Below are 12,256 nucleotides of genomic sequence, written 5' to 3' on the forward strand. Positions count from 1 at the left end.
CGAGTAAATTAGCTTTTTTGATTACATGGCTCAGCGTGGGCTTGTTTATAATGATGATTGTCGAGGTGAAGTCAAAAGACCCCCATTACTATAAAGAGTTGGACTATTCGCACCCCTCCAAAACTCTTTTACGACCACATTTCTAAAAACACCCTGTTAAACAACTAAATAAATTATTATTTCATAAATCCTTTCACACTATTTTAAGTAATATCCATACAAACAACTCTCTCTCTCTCTCTCTCTCTCTCTCTCTCTCTCTCTCTCTCTCTCTCTCTCTCTCTGTGTATACACTAAGAATTGTCAACAAGTAAATTGATGTAGCGCAAAGTTTATTATCAAGTTGCAAGGTTAAAAACTAAAGTAAGAATGATTGTTGGTTAGATGTATAAAAAGTAAATTTAATCCTTTCGAACACGTGACAATTCTATTAATCATATGTAGTCTATAGATTTTACTAGTAAATTCTATTATCAAGTTGTTCTATGCTACAATCTTTCAACAAAATTATAGCTTTGAAATGATTGTTCTGTAGAATAATGATCGTGATTTGAAATAAAATCTCTTAAAAATGAGAAAGAAAAACGTTAATGGATAGGGAGGTTTATTAGGAAGAATTAAGGGCATTTGTGACCTTAAAAGAATTAAGGTATTTATGACATTAAAATAAAGGATTTCAAATTAGATTATTGGTTTAACCACTTACATGGGGTTCTTTTGGGAATTTAGCGGGGTGCCAACAGCTCCACTCCTGCTGTAAAACAAGGAAAAGAAAATTTGAAGGCACGCAGTTGATGGATTGCTGAGGCCCACAATTCCGAAAAAAACTGAACTCTGTTGAAGCATAGAATAACGAACCATCTTCCTCGAACACATAAAAAACTATTAGTGATGGAATCAGAATCTTAGGTCAACCTTTGACGGAAGCCAAAATATATATCCCCCAAATAGTAGGGTTATTTATACCTTAAACTTATTTTGAACGCATTTTTATTTTCGACATTCACATAATAAATTCTCAAAAACTAGTTTTTGTAGTGTACACTCTTTTAAATGCCAAAATAAAGCATCAAATATTAAATTTATAAACTAATAATGATGCAAAATATTTCTTTCGTAAAACCGTTTAAATTAGAGTATCATCTGACCTCATTTAACACATTATTAAAAATCTCATTGAATCATTTAAATTAAAAGAAAATCACGCTTCATTTAGAATTTAAGCTAATCATCTTACCTTGGTCGAATTCTAAAACAATATCTAGTATTTCCTACCCTATCAATTTATATAATTGTTAATACAAATGATAGTAACCCTAAATATATATATTATTTAAATAATTGTTAATACAAAACTGCAATATCTAATGGATTCTGTGACTCACTTACTGTTACCTATAATTAAATATTTTACAATTTTTAAAGTAATCAAACGATAGTAACCATAATATATATTATTTACATATTTGTTAATATAAAACTGCAACATCCAATGGATTCTTTTAACTTATTGTTACCTATAATTAAATATTTCTTATCTTGTTATTTATAGCCTGCAATTACGTTCAACAAATGAGTTTCCCATGTATTCATTGGTTATTTATATTAGACAACTCCGCATTAAGTGTACCAGTAATTAATTATCTCCACCAAAATAAGTTAAAATGCGAAATCGAAGGAAACAACTCATGCTTTAACTTTGCATATACCCAACTCCTCAAATTTTCAGTTCATTTCACGAGTTGTCATATGTCAGAGTTACAAGTTAGCATTGTGACACTACAACGTTGACAAGTTATATGAGATGTCATCATTTATTTTGGTACATATATACTATATACCCATCTTTGCAAATTTCCACGTACAATACAAACACAGTCATGTCTTATCTTCATCTTGTCATGGTAGCTTCGGTGGTCCTTGTTGTCTCATACATGAAAAATAAAATGTGTGATACTTTGTGTATGCTACCAGAGGGACATTCCTGTACGGGTACGGAGTAGAGCCCAGGATTTGCATTTCAGACCCGGAGGTGGCCAAACACGTACTATCCAGCAAGTTCGGATTCTATTTCAAACCACAATTAAGGCCTAGAATTGAAACGTTAGCCGGTTAAGGATGGGCTTTAATCAATGGGGAAGATTGGGCCAGCCATGGGAGGATTATCATCTCTGCCTTCGCCATTGACAAGCTGAAGGTCTCAAACTTGCCATTGTTAAATAAGCAGCTGTTCTTAATTAACTCACCAAGTACCAATTATTGAAATTTTTGTATCTGTTGATCAGCAACAATTAGCTTCTATGTTCATGGCTTGTTGAGCCGCACTGGTTATGATAAGGGAAATGGCAGAATGTACATTATCCATGCTTGAGGAGTGGAAAAATCAGCCTATAACAACTGAATCAATGCAAAATGATAGAAATGCAGGAAGAATTTAAAAATCTATAGGCAGATATAATCGCCCACACTGCATTTGGAAGTAGCTTTGCGGAAGGAAGAGAAACCTTGGAGGCTCAAGCAGAGCTTCAGGAATGTTGTGCAGCTTCAATTTCTGACATTTTCATCCCTGGCAGCCAGCATCTATACAATGGCCTTGCTCTTCTACGTTCACTTCTAACCAGGATTTGTTGATGGTTCAATCCCAGGCCAAGTGCTCAACAAATTAATTTCTTGATTCTTTCTGTCTCTTTTTGATACCTCCCCACTCCATGGAATATTGAGATATGGAAGCTGGACAGGAAGGTCAAAGAAACACTAAGAAGCATCATAGAGAGTAGGCTGAAAGCTCCGTCAAAAGGAATTTCAGATCGCTATGGGGATGATCTACTTGGTGTAATGATAAAATGGTTTAAACTAGAGCTGGTTTCCAGCTCAAAAAGGATGAAATCTTGGAGGAGTGCAAAGCATTCTTTTTGCAGGGCATCAAACCACTGCCAATTGGTTAACTTGAACCGTCTACTTCTTGAGCGTACATCAAGACTGGCAAGCTAAACTTCGAGAAGAAGTGCTTGAGTATTGTGGGATTGGAATTCCTGACGCAGATATTTTATCCAACTTAAAGTTGGTAAGATATCAAGACCTTGTTAATTAATTCGGATTTTTTAATTATGGCCCAATGGACTGAACTTGAGATAATTCACAGGTGAACATGGTTTTGCTGGAGGCTTTGAGGCTGTACAGCCCTGTTATACGATTGTACAGGCAGGGATCACAAGGTATGAAGTGAGGTCATGTAATGATTTCTAAGGATACGTGGATTGTAATTCCTGTTTTTAAGATACAAAAGGACAAAAAGTATTGGATAGAAGATGCTGAGGAATTCAGTCCACTAAGATTCATCAATGGTGTCACTAAAGCGGCGAGAAACCCAAATGCTATGCTTGCCTTTGGAGCCGGTCCAAGAGCTTGCATTGGTCAGAAAATAGAATTTTGAAATGCTTGAAGCTAAAACAGCAATTGCATTGATCCTTGAGAAGTTTTCGTTTTCACTATCGCCTGATTATAAACACACCCCCCCTGGGACCAATCTCGTTTTGCGCCATCAAAATGGCCTCCCTGTTGTCGTAATGCCTTTGCGTTAATTTATGTGGACATATTTGGCTACCTCCTGCTGGTTTAAGTTCAGCCACATTAAGGTCCCGTGTTCGGTATATATCCTTTTATAACAGCTGCTTTTGTTTTCTTTTCTAAAGTACAAAGTGCAATAACTATATCATGAAAACGAACTTTGGTTCACCGTTTTAAGTTGTAAAACATGTTATCTCACGATTTCCAAAACTTTTACTCCACTTTTCTTATCTCAACAATCTCTTTATCCTGCTATTCATTTCGCTCGATTTCATCCTCTCTCACCTTCGACCTTTGATATTTTCTTCCTCTTTGAATTTTCTTCAACCACCGATTCTCCATCTTTTCACCCACGGCAAAATCAGGTAATTTTATGATTTTTTTTTTCTCAACCGAAAGTTTGCTCTCATCTCACTGTGTATTTTTTTTTTTAATCTTGTTTTATTAGTCATACAATTTTTTTTCTTATCTTTATTTGCAAAAATTGCAGCCTTGCAGAGTTTCGGGTAAATTTTTTTCTTTTCTTTTTTATTGTCATTTTTTAAATCTTTTTGCATCTATTTTTGTTCTTCACACGTAATATATGCTTTTATCTCTAATCTTTAGGAAAATCATGTGAAAACACAACATATTTATGTGGATTTGTACTAATATTTATAGATCTACATATATAGTAATTGATATAAATTTATTTTATTTTATTTATTATTTCCTTTTAATTGAATTAGAGCTTTTTCATTTAGTTTTTTATACTGATATTAATGATCTAATGGGTCTATTTGTACTGTTAAGTCGGCATTTGTTGACGAACCAAGTGGCTGCTTCTTTTGTTTGGCTAATTATTGAATTAACACCTAGATTACATTTGTCGCCGTGCATGCAATTCATGGCCAAATGTCTTGTTTGCTGGCAGGTTTGGTATGTTATATTTGCTAGGCAAGATAATGCAATAGTTTTAATCATTTTGTCTCTGGCGAGTGTCGCAGAGATGAACGAGAGATAAAATTACAACTTTTATACGGCATAATTATACTCGTAATGCATGATATCTATTATATAATTTTTTATCATTATTTTCTTTAAATCATGTGTTGTAATATAGATGTTAATTATGGTGTAAAAACAATGATAATGTACAACTTTTTTAATGAATGATAATATTAAAACTTTATTCTCATGTAATTTTGATAATTATTTTGTTTAAATTATTCATGGTATGTTTGTATATGTATTTGTTAAACAATTATATTTTAGCTATAAATATGACTTAATGTTTAGTTAAAAACTATTTTGAAAATAATATTACTGAACACATATTCTTTGTTTTTATTATTTTCAATTGTATCTATTGAACGCAAATTACTATTTTTAGTTTTAAAATACAAAGACACAGAAAAATGATATCAGACATATACTTAAGTTCGAAAAACAACAACTACAAAATATCTTTTTTTTAATTTTTATTCTTAAAAAATATAAATTCAAAAACAATAACGAACGGACCATCCCAAGTCTTCTACTGCAACTGTCTAGAATCTTTTTAAATGGGCTTTGTGCTACCCTTCCAATCAAAAGCTTAACTTATTAAATCTGTTATCTCTGCGGCGCATTTAAATTGGTCTCACCATAAGTAAGTCAATAAATCATGGCATGCAATTTATCAAACACTTTATACCCAAAAATAAACAGGTCAATTTGATATTATATTTATATCTAACCATACACTGTGTCTCAGGTGTGAACATTTGTGTGTTGTTGAGCATGGGTTCCAGTTAGTATCAATATATCTTACTACTAACAAAAGTACAAAACTAAAAATCTCAACAAACTCTATGCTGCAAAAGCACAATTAAAAGTAAACAATTTTTACCTTAACTTTGGCATTTTGTTTTTTTTTTTTTAAAGAAAAAAGAAAAGAAAAAAAGCAACGTCCAAACCTCAAAATTTTTATTTAATCGTCTTACTAAGAAACAAAATAATTATCAAAATTACATGAGAATAACAGTTAATGCGTTGACGTTCAAGAAAATAAACTATGAGCCATGAGCCCTCGAGATTGAACTTGTTTTCAATTGGGCTAAGCAACCCTACAATGAACTATAAATTCTACTTTCGGCCCTTCAAAATCTCAAGGCTCTTCACTTAATACCATAGGAGAAAAAGGTGAAGCAATTGCGGAAAGGAACTTGAAAATTCCGCAAAAATATGGAAACAGAAATAATGGGGAAAAAAAGGGTCAATAATACTGTACAGTCATTACTATTTACCACCCACTTGATGAAATAGTATATGACATGAAAACTTTTCAAAATAATTAAGGAGTGGGGTTGACAAACTAAATCAGATGGAATGATTGGATTAAGTTAAAAATTAATAAGAACTTGATAAGGATTATTGCATTGTAAAGCGTCGACATGTTGTGTTGGAGAAGAAAAATTCCCTTCAATGTATCTGATCAAAACAGCTTTATGATAGAATTAATCTGTGAAGCGCGTCCCAATAAGATCTTGACAGCGAAGTATAATGGAATCATTGGTTGATAAGACTCGACTCCATTAGTGGACACAAATCTCTGAGTATGATTATGGTTGATTAAGGGCCTAATTATCCCCCCAAAGTGAGGTCAATGATGTAATGTTTGATGAAATTAGTTGACTATCATGCATTTTTCCCACTATTACAAAAAGCAAGAGTCGTAATTATTCAAAGCTAGGGCAGACAATTCAAGCATTTATTTTAACTTGACAACTCTCTTTTTGATTTATCAGTAGCTTGGACTGTTACACTTGCTTTCTTATTATAATAATTAATTATGTGGGTTGAAGATGCTCGATTTCTTCCTTGTAATGCTGTCTTCCTTCTCATTAAAGTCAAAACTTTTATAATAATTCATGTCTGCCTTTCCCTTAAATTGTTAAAGCTTACACTATATATGGATGGTGATTAGATGCTGAATCCCCTTTTCAAACTTTACTTTGATTTCTTATAAATAATGGCTATATATTACAGTTGGCAGCTGGTTAGCGAAAATATAAGTGACAAAGGCATGTGCTAATGTTGCCGCTAATGTTAATAAGACTATGAAGTGGGTTACATTAAGGGTCATATTGAATAGACTCTTCTCTAAGTGCCTTGCCATTTGGTATTTGCATTCTTTAAGAGTAACGTGGAGTGCTTCTCACAAAAGAAAGAAACTTCTGTGTGTGGGTCATGATGGTGATAATCTTGGGCCGTTAACATCAAGTTCATAGCACATATAGCAGCCACAGAAAAAACGGTGGTGAGTTTGTCCAATTGCATGAATGAAATAATTAGAGAATTTAATGAGGAATAGCAAGCAAGCATAATGTCTAATCCCATTATCCCAAAGTGATCGCTTGATAGTTGATCTTTCTTGTCAATAGGTTGTCATCCTTTTTGAAAGAGATGTTTTGGAGTTAAAAAGACAATCAAAAGATAATCAAATTTAAGGCAGGCAACCTCTTTCTTTCTTTGTTTCAAGGACATATCGATTACGCCGCTTTTGATTTCAAACAACATCTTGATTATTACATATAGGATCAGCATCTTTGTGAAATTTCCTTCGCTAATATCCCATCAACTCCCCATATCTAATTACACACAAACCCTTGGGAAATTTTGTAAATTTCGGCTCATTATCTCTATAAATAATGAAGTAAATAATCAAAAGAGGTGATTGATGATTGTGTTGTCTGAATAGAATACACTTTTGAGGCCACCAGGGAATCTATCGTTGTTGAAAATGATGAAGCGAAGTTAAAATATCAGTATGTCTACGCATACTAAAGAAAAAAAAAAAAAAACTAGTAGGAATAACAGGAAATTAAGCATTTCAAAAAAAAAAGAAGAGGAAATTAGGAGGTTGGTTAAGCGTAAGCTTCAATTACTAATTCAAGTTGTTTTAGTTAATCAAATCTGTGGATTGAGTATGCACCGGCCTGCCCAAAACAACACACCTATTGGGTTGGCTATCAACTGTGTTCTGATTTTTAGCTTCTTAAATACAAGCGAGTGAATATACTTTTAAGATTAGAAACAAATGAAAGCTTGCTTTAATCGTGCAAGAAACCAAAGTGATTATTCAGTATGATAATCCCTAAATTTAACTTTTTGTACGACTCTATCTCATGATTTTACGTAATTCTCTTGTGTATGTGTGCGTGTATATAGATTAAAAAAAAAGATTTCAATATATACACTAACAGACAAAAAAAAAAACTCAATATCAAATGCATTAAGCCAGTAATAATAATCATATTTAGATGATTATTATTACAATAATACTTTTTTATAAAGTTGTAATACAAAATTTATATTCCAAGTTAGCTATGACTATGTTGGAGCATATCTACAGTATGATAATCCCTAAATTTAACTTTTTGTACGACTCTATCTCATGATTTTACGTAATTCTCTTGTGTATGTGTGCGTGTATATAGATTAAAAAAAAAGATTGTAATATATGCACTAACAGACAAAAAAAAAACTCAATATCAAATGCATTAAGCCAGTAATAATAACCATATTTAGATGATTATTATTACAATAATACTTTTTTATAAAGTTGTAATACAAAATTTATATTCCAAGTTGGCTATGACTATGTTGGAGCATATCTACAGTAGAACACGAATCTCAACCACACATACAAAGTGATAAATAGTAAAAAACATATTATAACTTTGATCGTGTGGTTATGAAATGATGCTCCATCTTAAGGTAACTCCAATATAGTGAAACCCTTCCAAGTTATATGAAATAAAAAGCAAAATTATAATAAATTGATGTAAGTATCATTTTACTGCCACATACTAAACTGTACGAATGCGGGGTTTACGTTACAGTGAGTTTGTAAAATGAAAGTTGTGCCTCGAGGTTACAAGCACAATCTTATCCAAAGCTTAAACCAGTTAGTAGTATCACTATCACATATAATTAACGAACACAAACAAAATCCAAAAAGGGAAAAAAGATTCTTTTTTTATTGGACCCGAGGGAGTGAAAAAAATTGATAATTTTAATTATCTCAATCAAGCGAGCAGTCCCTGGCAATTTGAACGAGCTTTTATGGCCAACCCCCAAGCGTGTGGACAGTGATGCACTTCTTATCGATCTATCACTCTTGTATAGATTATAGAAGTGCGGCATCTCATCGAACTATCGCCGTCTTAATTTCTACGTGGCATGCTTAGTATCAGTTGTTATGTTCGGATCTTTCAGGCCCCATGGGGATACCGTTGTCAGTAATAATAAAAGGACTCTATTATACATTGAATTAGGCCCCAACCACAATTCCAGCAACGGGACAAACAATTTCAATTTCTACGGATCACGTTCGTATGAATCGTTCAATTGTTTCCTTCTTAGTGCGTGATTGATTTTAACTAGTACTGTTGTATATGAGTAAATTTTATCAAACAGTTGGCGTTCATCAAATTCAAAATAAAACAAACAATACGAACGTGAACTGGGTTTATTTATCCTTGTAAGAAAAATTAAGGAGAACGAGCATCTGTTGTGTACACGTACGTGCTGTCCGATGTAGAAAATTGATGGGGTGGGAGCCGGAGCCGAGACAGAGATGGTGGACCAAAGCCAAGTTCTAAGGCCCAATGAGAGAGCGACAGCAACGCGGACAATTGGTGTCGTGGAGGTACGGAGGTGATGTGACGTCGGGATTTACAGTTGGCTGAAGTAGTTGGTGGGACCCACAGGCGACACACGTGTTGGAGAGCGCGCCAGAACAGAAAGAGGGAGATTGGAATTAGACCAGAGACTACATAACGGGGGGAAATTTCTTGGTGTTTTTGATATATTGTTGTTTATTCATTCATTACTCATTTGTATGATATGTGCACTATTGTGATTAGGTAAAGCATATATATAAATATATAATAAAAATTAAATTAAATTAAAAAAAAAAAAACTAAAGAAGCAGGGTTTTAAAAACACATCAAAAGAATTTTCGAAAGGACAGAAAAGTAAAAAAAGCAAAACAGCTGCTTTAAACAATCATTAAACCGTTAGGACACAAATCTTCTAGGTGGTTCCTGGGCCCACGTAGCTTTTTTTTTCGTTGGAAATCAACTGAGGCCGCGTTTTGGTGTTCGTGTTGCCAGCTTTAATTATGCACAAACACACCAGCAGTAATTTCTGTTTACAGTTTATCGATCATAAAATAATAAATAATAGAGAATTACACGAGAGTACATTGCATTCGCGCTGAAACTAAAATTACAAATATATAATTAATTTAAAGTTGAAGCAGATTGAATCTCTGTATCTGGAGCCAGCCAAACAGGGAGTTAAAGCTAAATTAGATTTTCCCACCCAGCGTAACAGTAACTTAGATTTGTCGATGCAACAGCGAACACAATTACTCGGCCTATACATTAAAATAATAAAAAGCAGGGGCTTTAGAGGTTAAAACAGAAAAGGAAGCTTGTCAGTTGTAATATAATATTGTTTATGTGCAAGTCTCAAGAGACAAGGAAGAGCGCCATTATGCTTTAGTGAATTTGCTTGAACTGGTCATCTATAATAATGGCAGACAAACAAGTTCAAATCCATCACTGAAGAATATACACACCTACACGCTAATAATGGTAAGAAATAATAGCCTAGTGTAAAAAAAAAAAATTAATAAATAATGGGGGTTTGCCGACAATCACTGTTTAAATGACGTCTTATTACTGTCTTTTCAAAACTTTATCTCCAATTTCCACCCTACAATTAAAAAAATAAAAAGAAAGAAAAATTGTTGGTGTGATAAAAAATGGAATCTCCGTTTGAGAATATTTAGAGTTACAGAGTGTTACTGTATACAAAGCTAGGTGCTTGAGAAACAATCGGGGCATAGCATCTGCATGGTCATGATAATTAGTCATTATTGTGCATCTGATAAAGCGCAATGCATCAGCGTCACCGGCTATTCGTCGGGGGCCCTGATTGATGGACGGCTTGATCATAAAAGGGCCCTATTACAGCTTTCCTGAAATTGCAAGTTTTAATGTTTTGGGTCCCAGATTTCTTCGATGCGATGGGCTATATATAGTTATCTTAAGTTATATTTAATATAATTTATAATTAAGTAAAATTTATTTACTGACCCGTTTGATTTTATTACTTTCTTACTTTTGTTTACACTGAAAAATCTGATTATAAATATAATAAATGTAATTTAGGAAAACTTATAAATACATCCTTGATGTGTGTGTGTGTGTAGTGAATGGTTGTGAGATGCCTTTGCATAGCTTTGCATGCCGCCGCTGCAATTAATGTTATGCCCTGGACTCTTTTGGTGTACTTGACATGAAGAATCTGACACATCATTCAGTCGATGATAGCTAGAAATGGTGAAAATGCGTCATGTTTTCTCAGGACTCATTAAGTGCTTACTTTTGGGGTCGCAATATTGCGTCGGTCCCTTGTTAATTTTTAGCTATCGAAACCCTATTCACGCCCTCATATAATTTCGTACTTTTAACCTATCCCCTAGGCCTTCGGCCTTAATTTGTCACTCTGTTAAAGAGCTAACAATATGAAGGAAAAAAAAAGAAAGAATGAAGTATGGATTCGAGTTCGACTCCAATGGTACAGTACTGTCGTAACTCTTTCACCTAGCTACTGTATTTTGGATCGGATTGAACAGAGGCAGAGTTAGCAATATATTTGAAGCTGGAAACGGTGCCTCCCTTTTTGGCATTACTTTTGAAACTTAATAGGGAAAAATTATTAAAGGCAATGCCCCCATTGGTGGGGTTTGATTGGACTAATGTCACATATTTATAAACCCCACCCCGACAAATCAAACCTTATCTAATTTCCCCAATTGATTTTTTTTTTCTTTTCTTTTCTTTTCTCTCTTTTCAATTCGTTTTTTTTTTTTTCCCATCAATGGTAAATATAAAGTGGGCAGCGTATAAAACTCAAGTATTACTTCAAGATGATAATACTCTCAGCCAATCGAGCGGCGGGGACAAACATGTACCAAGTACCTAAAGTTTGATTTAGACTTGGATCAAATCTTAGCACACTCGTGCAAGCCAATGAACCTAGACAGCTGAAAGTTCTCGGCCAAACCCTTTTATCACATCTTAATATTATGTTTGATACTCCATATATATATGTAGGCCATTGCCAAATCTCTTTCTCCTAATTCTTGACTCAATTGCCGCTTTCATTATACGTGATTTTGTTCCCATTGAACTTATTATATTTTCACATGAATTTCTATATGTAACTTTTTGTATCATATTATCATGCATGCATTCCCGTACACAGTGGCATAGAATAATATTTGATATTATTCCCAAATTATGAGTTGTCAGAGTACGTCCGTGACTGTGAGAATACTACAATAATATATATGTATATATATAATTCTCTTTCTTCTTCAATCTTCATCCAATTCCTTCTTTTTGGAAATTTTACAGCTTTGTTATCGTTAAAGACAATTTTCAGTAAGCTCTCTCAGGATGCAAACAATTAACAATTTTCCATGTTTAGAAACATTTCATTGGAGCTTATGAATGCGACCAGGTGAATATAATTAAGCTGGCTCCAGTTTTTACGTTTGAAAGAATCCAATTATATATGATGTAACGCAGCCAACGCTAACACCGCTGTTTATTTTTGTAGCCAACCATTGACCAACAACACTGACTTT

This window comes from Citrus clementina, unplaced genomic scaffold (assembly GCF_000493195.1).
Source record: "Citrus clementina cultivar Clemenules unplaced genomic scaffold, Citrus_clementina_v1.0 scaffold_3, whole genome shotgun sequence".
NCBI lineage: Eukaryota > Viridiplantae > Streptophyta > Magnoliopsida > Sapindales > Rutaceae > Citrus > Citrus x clementina.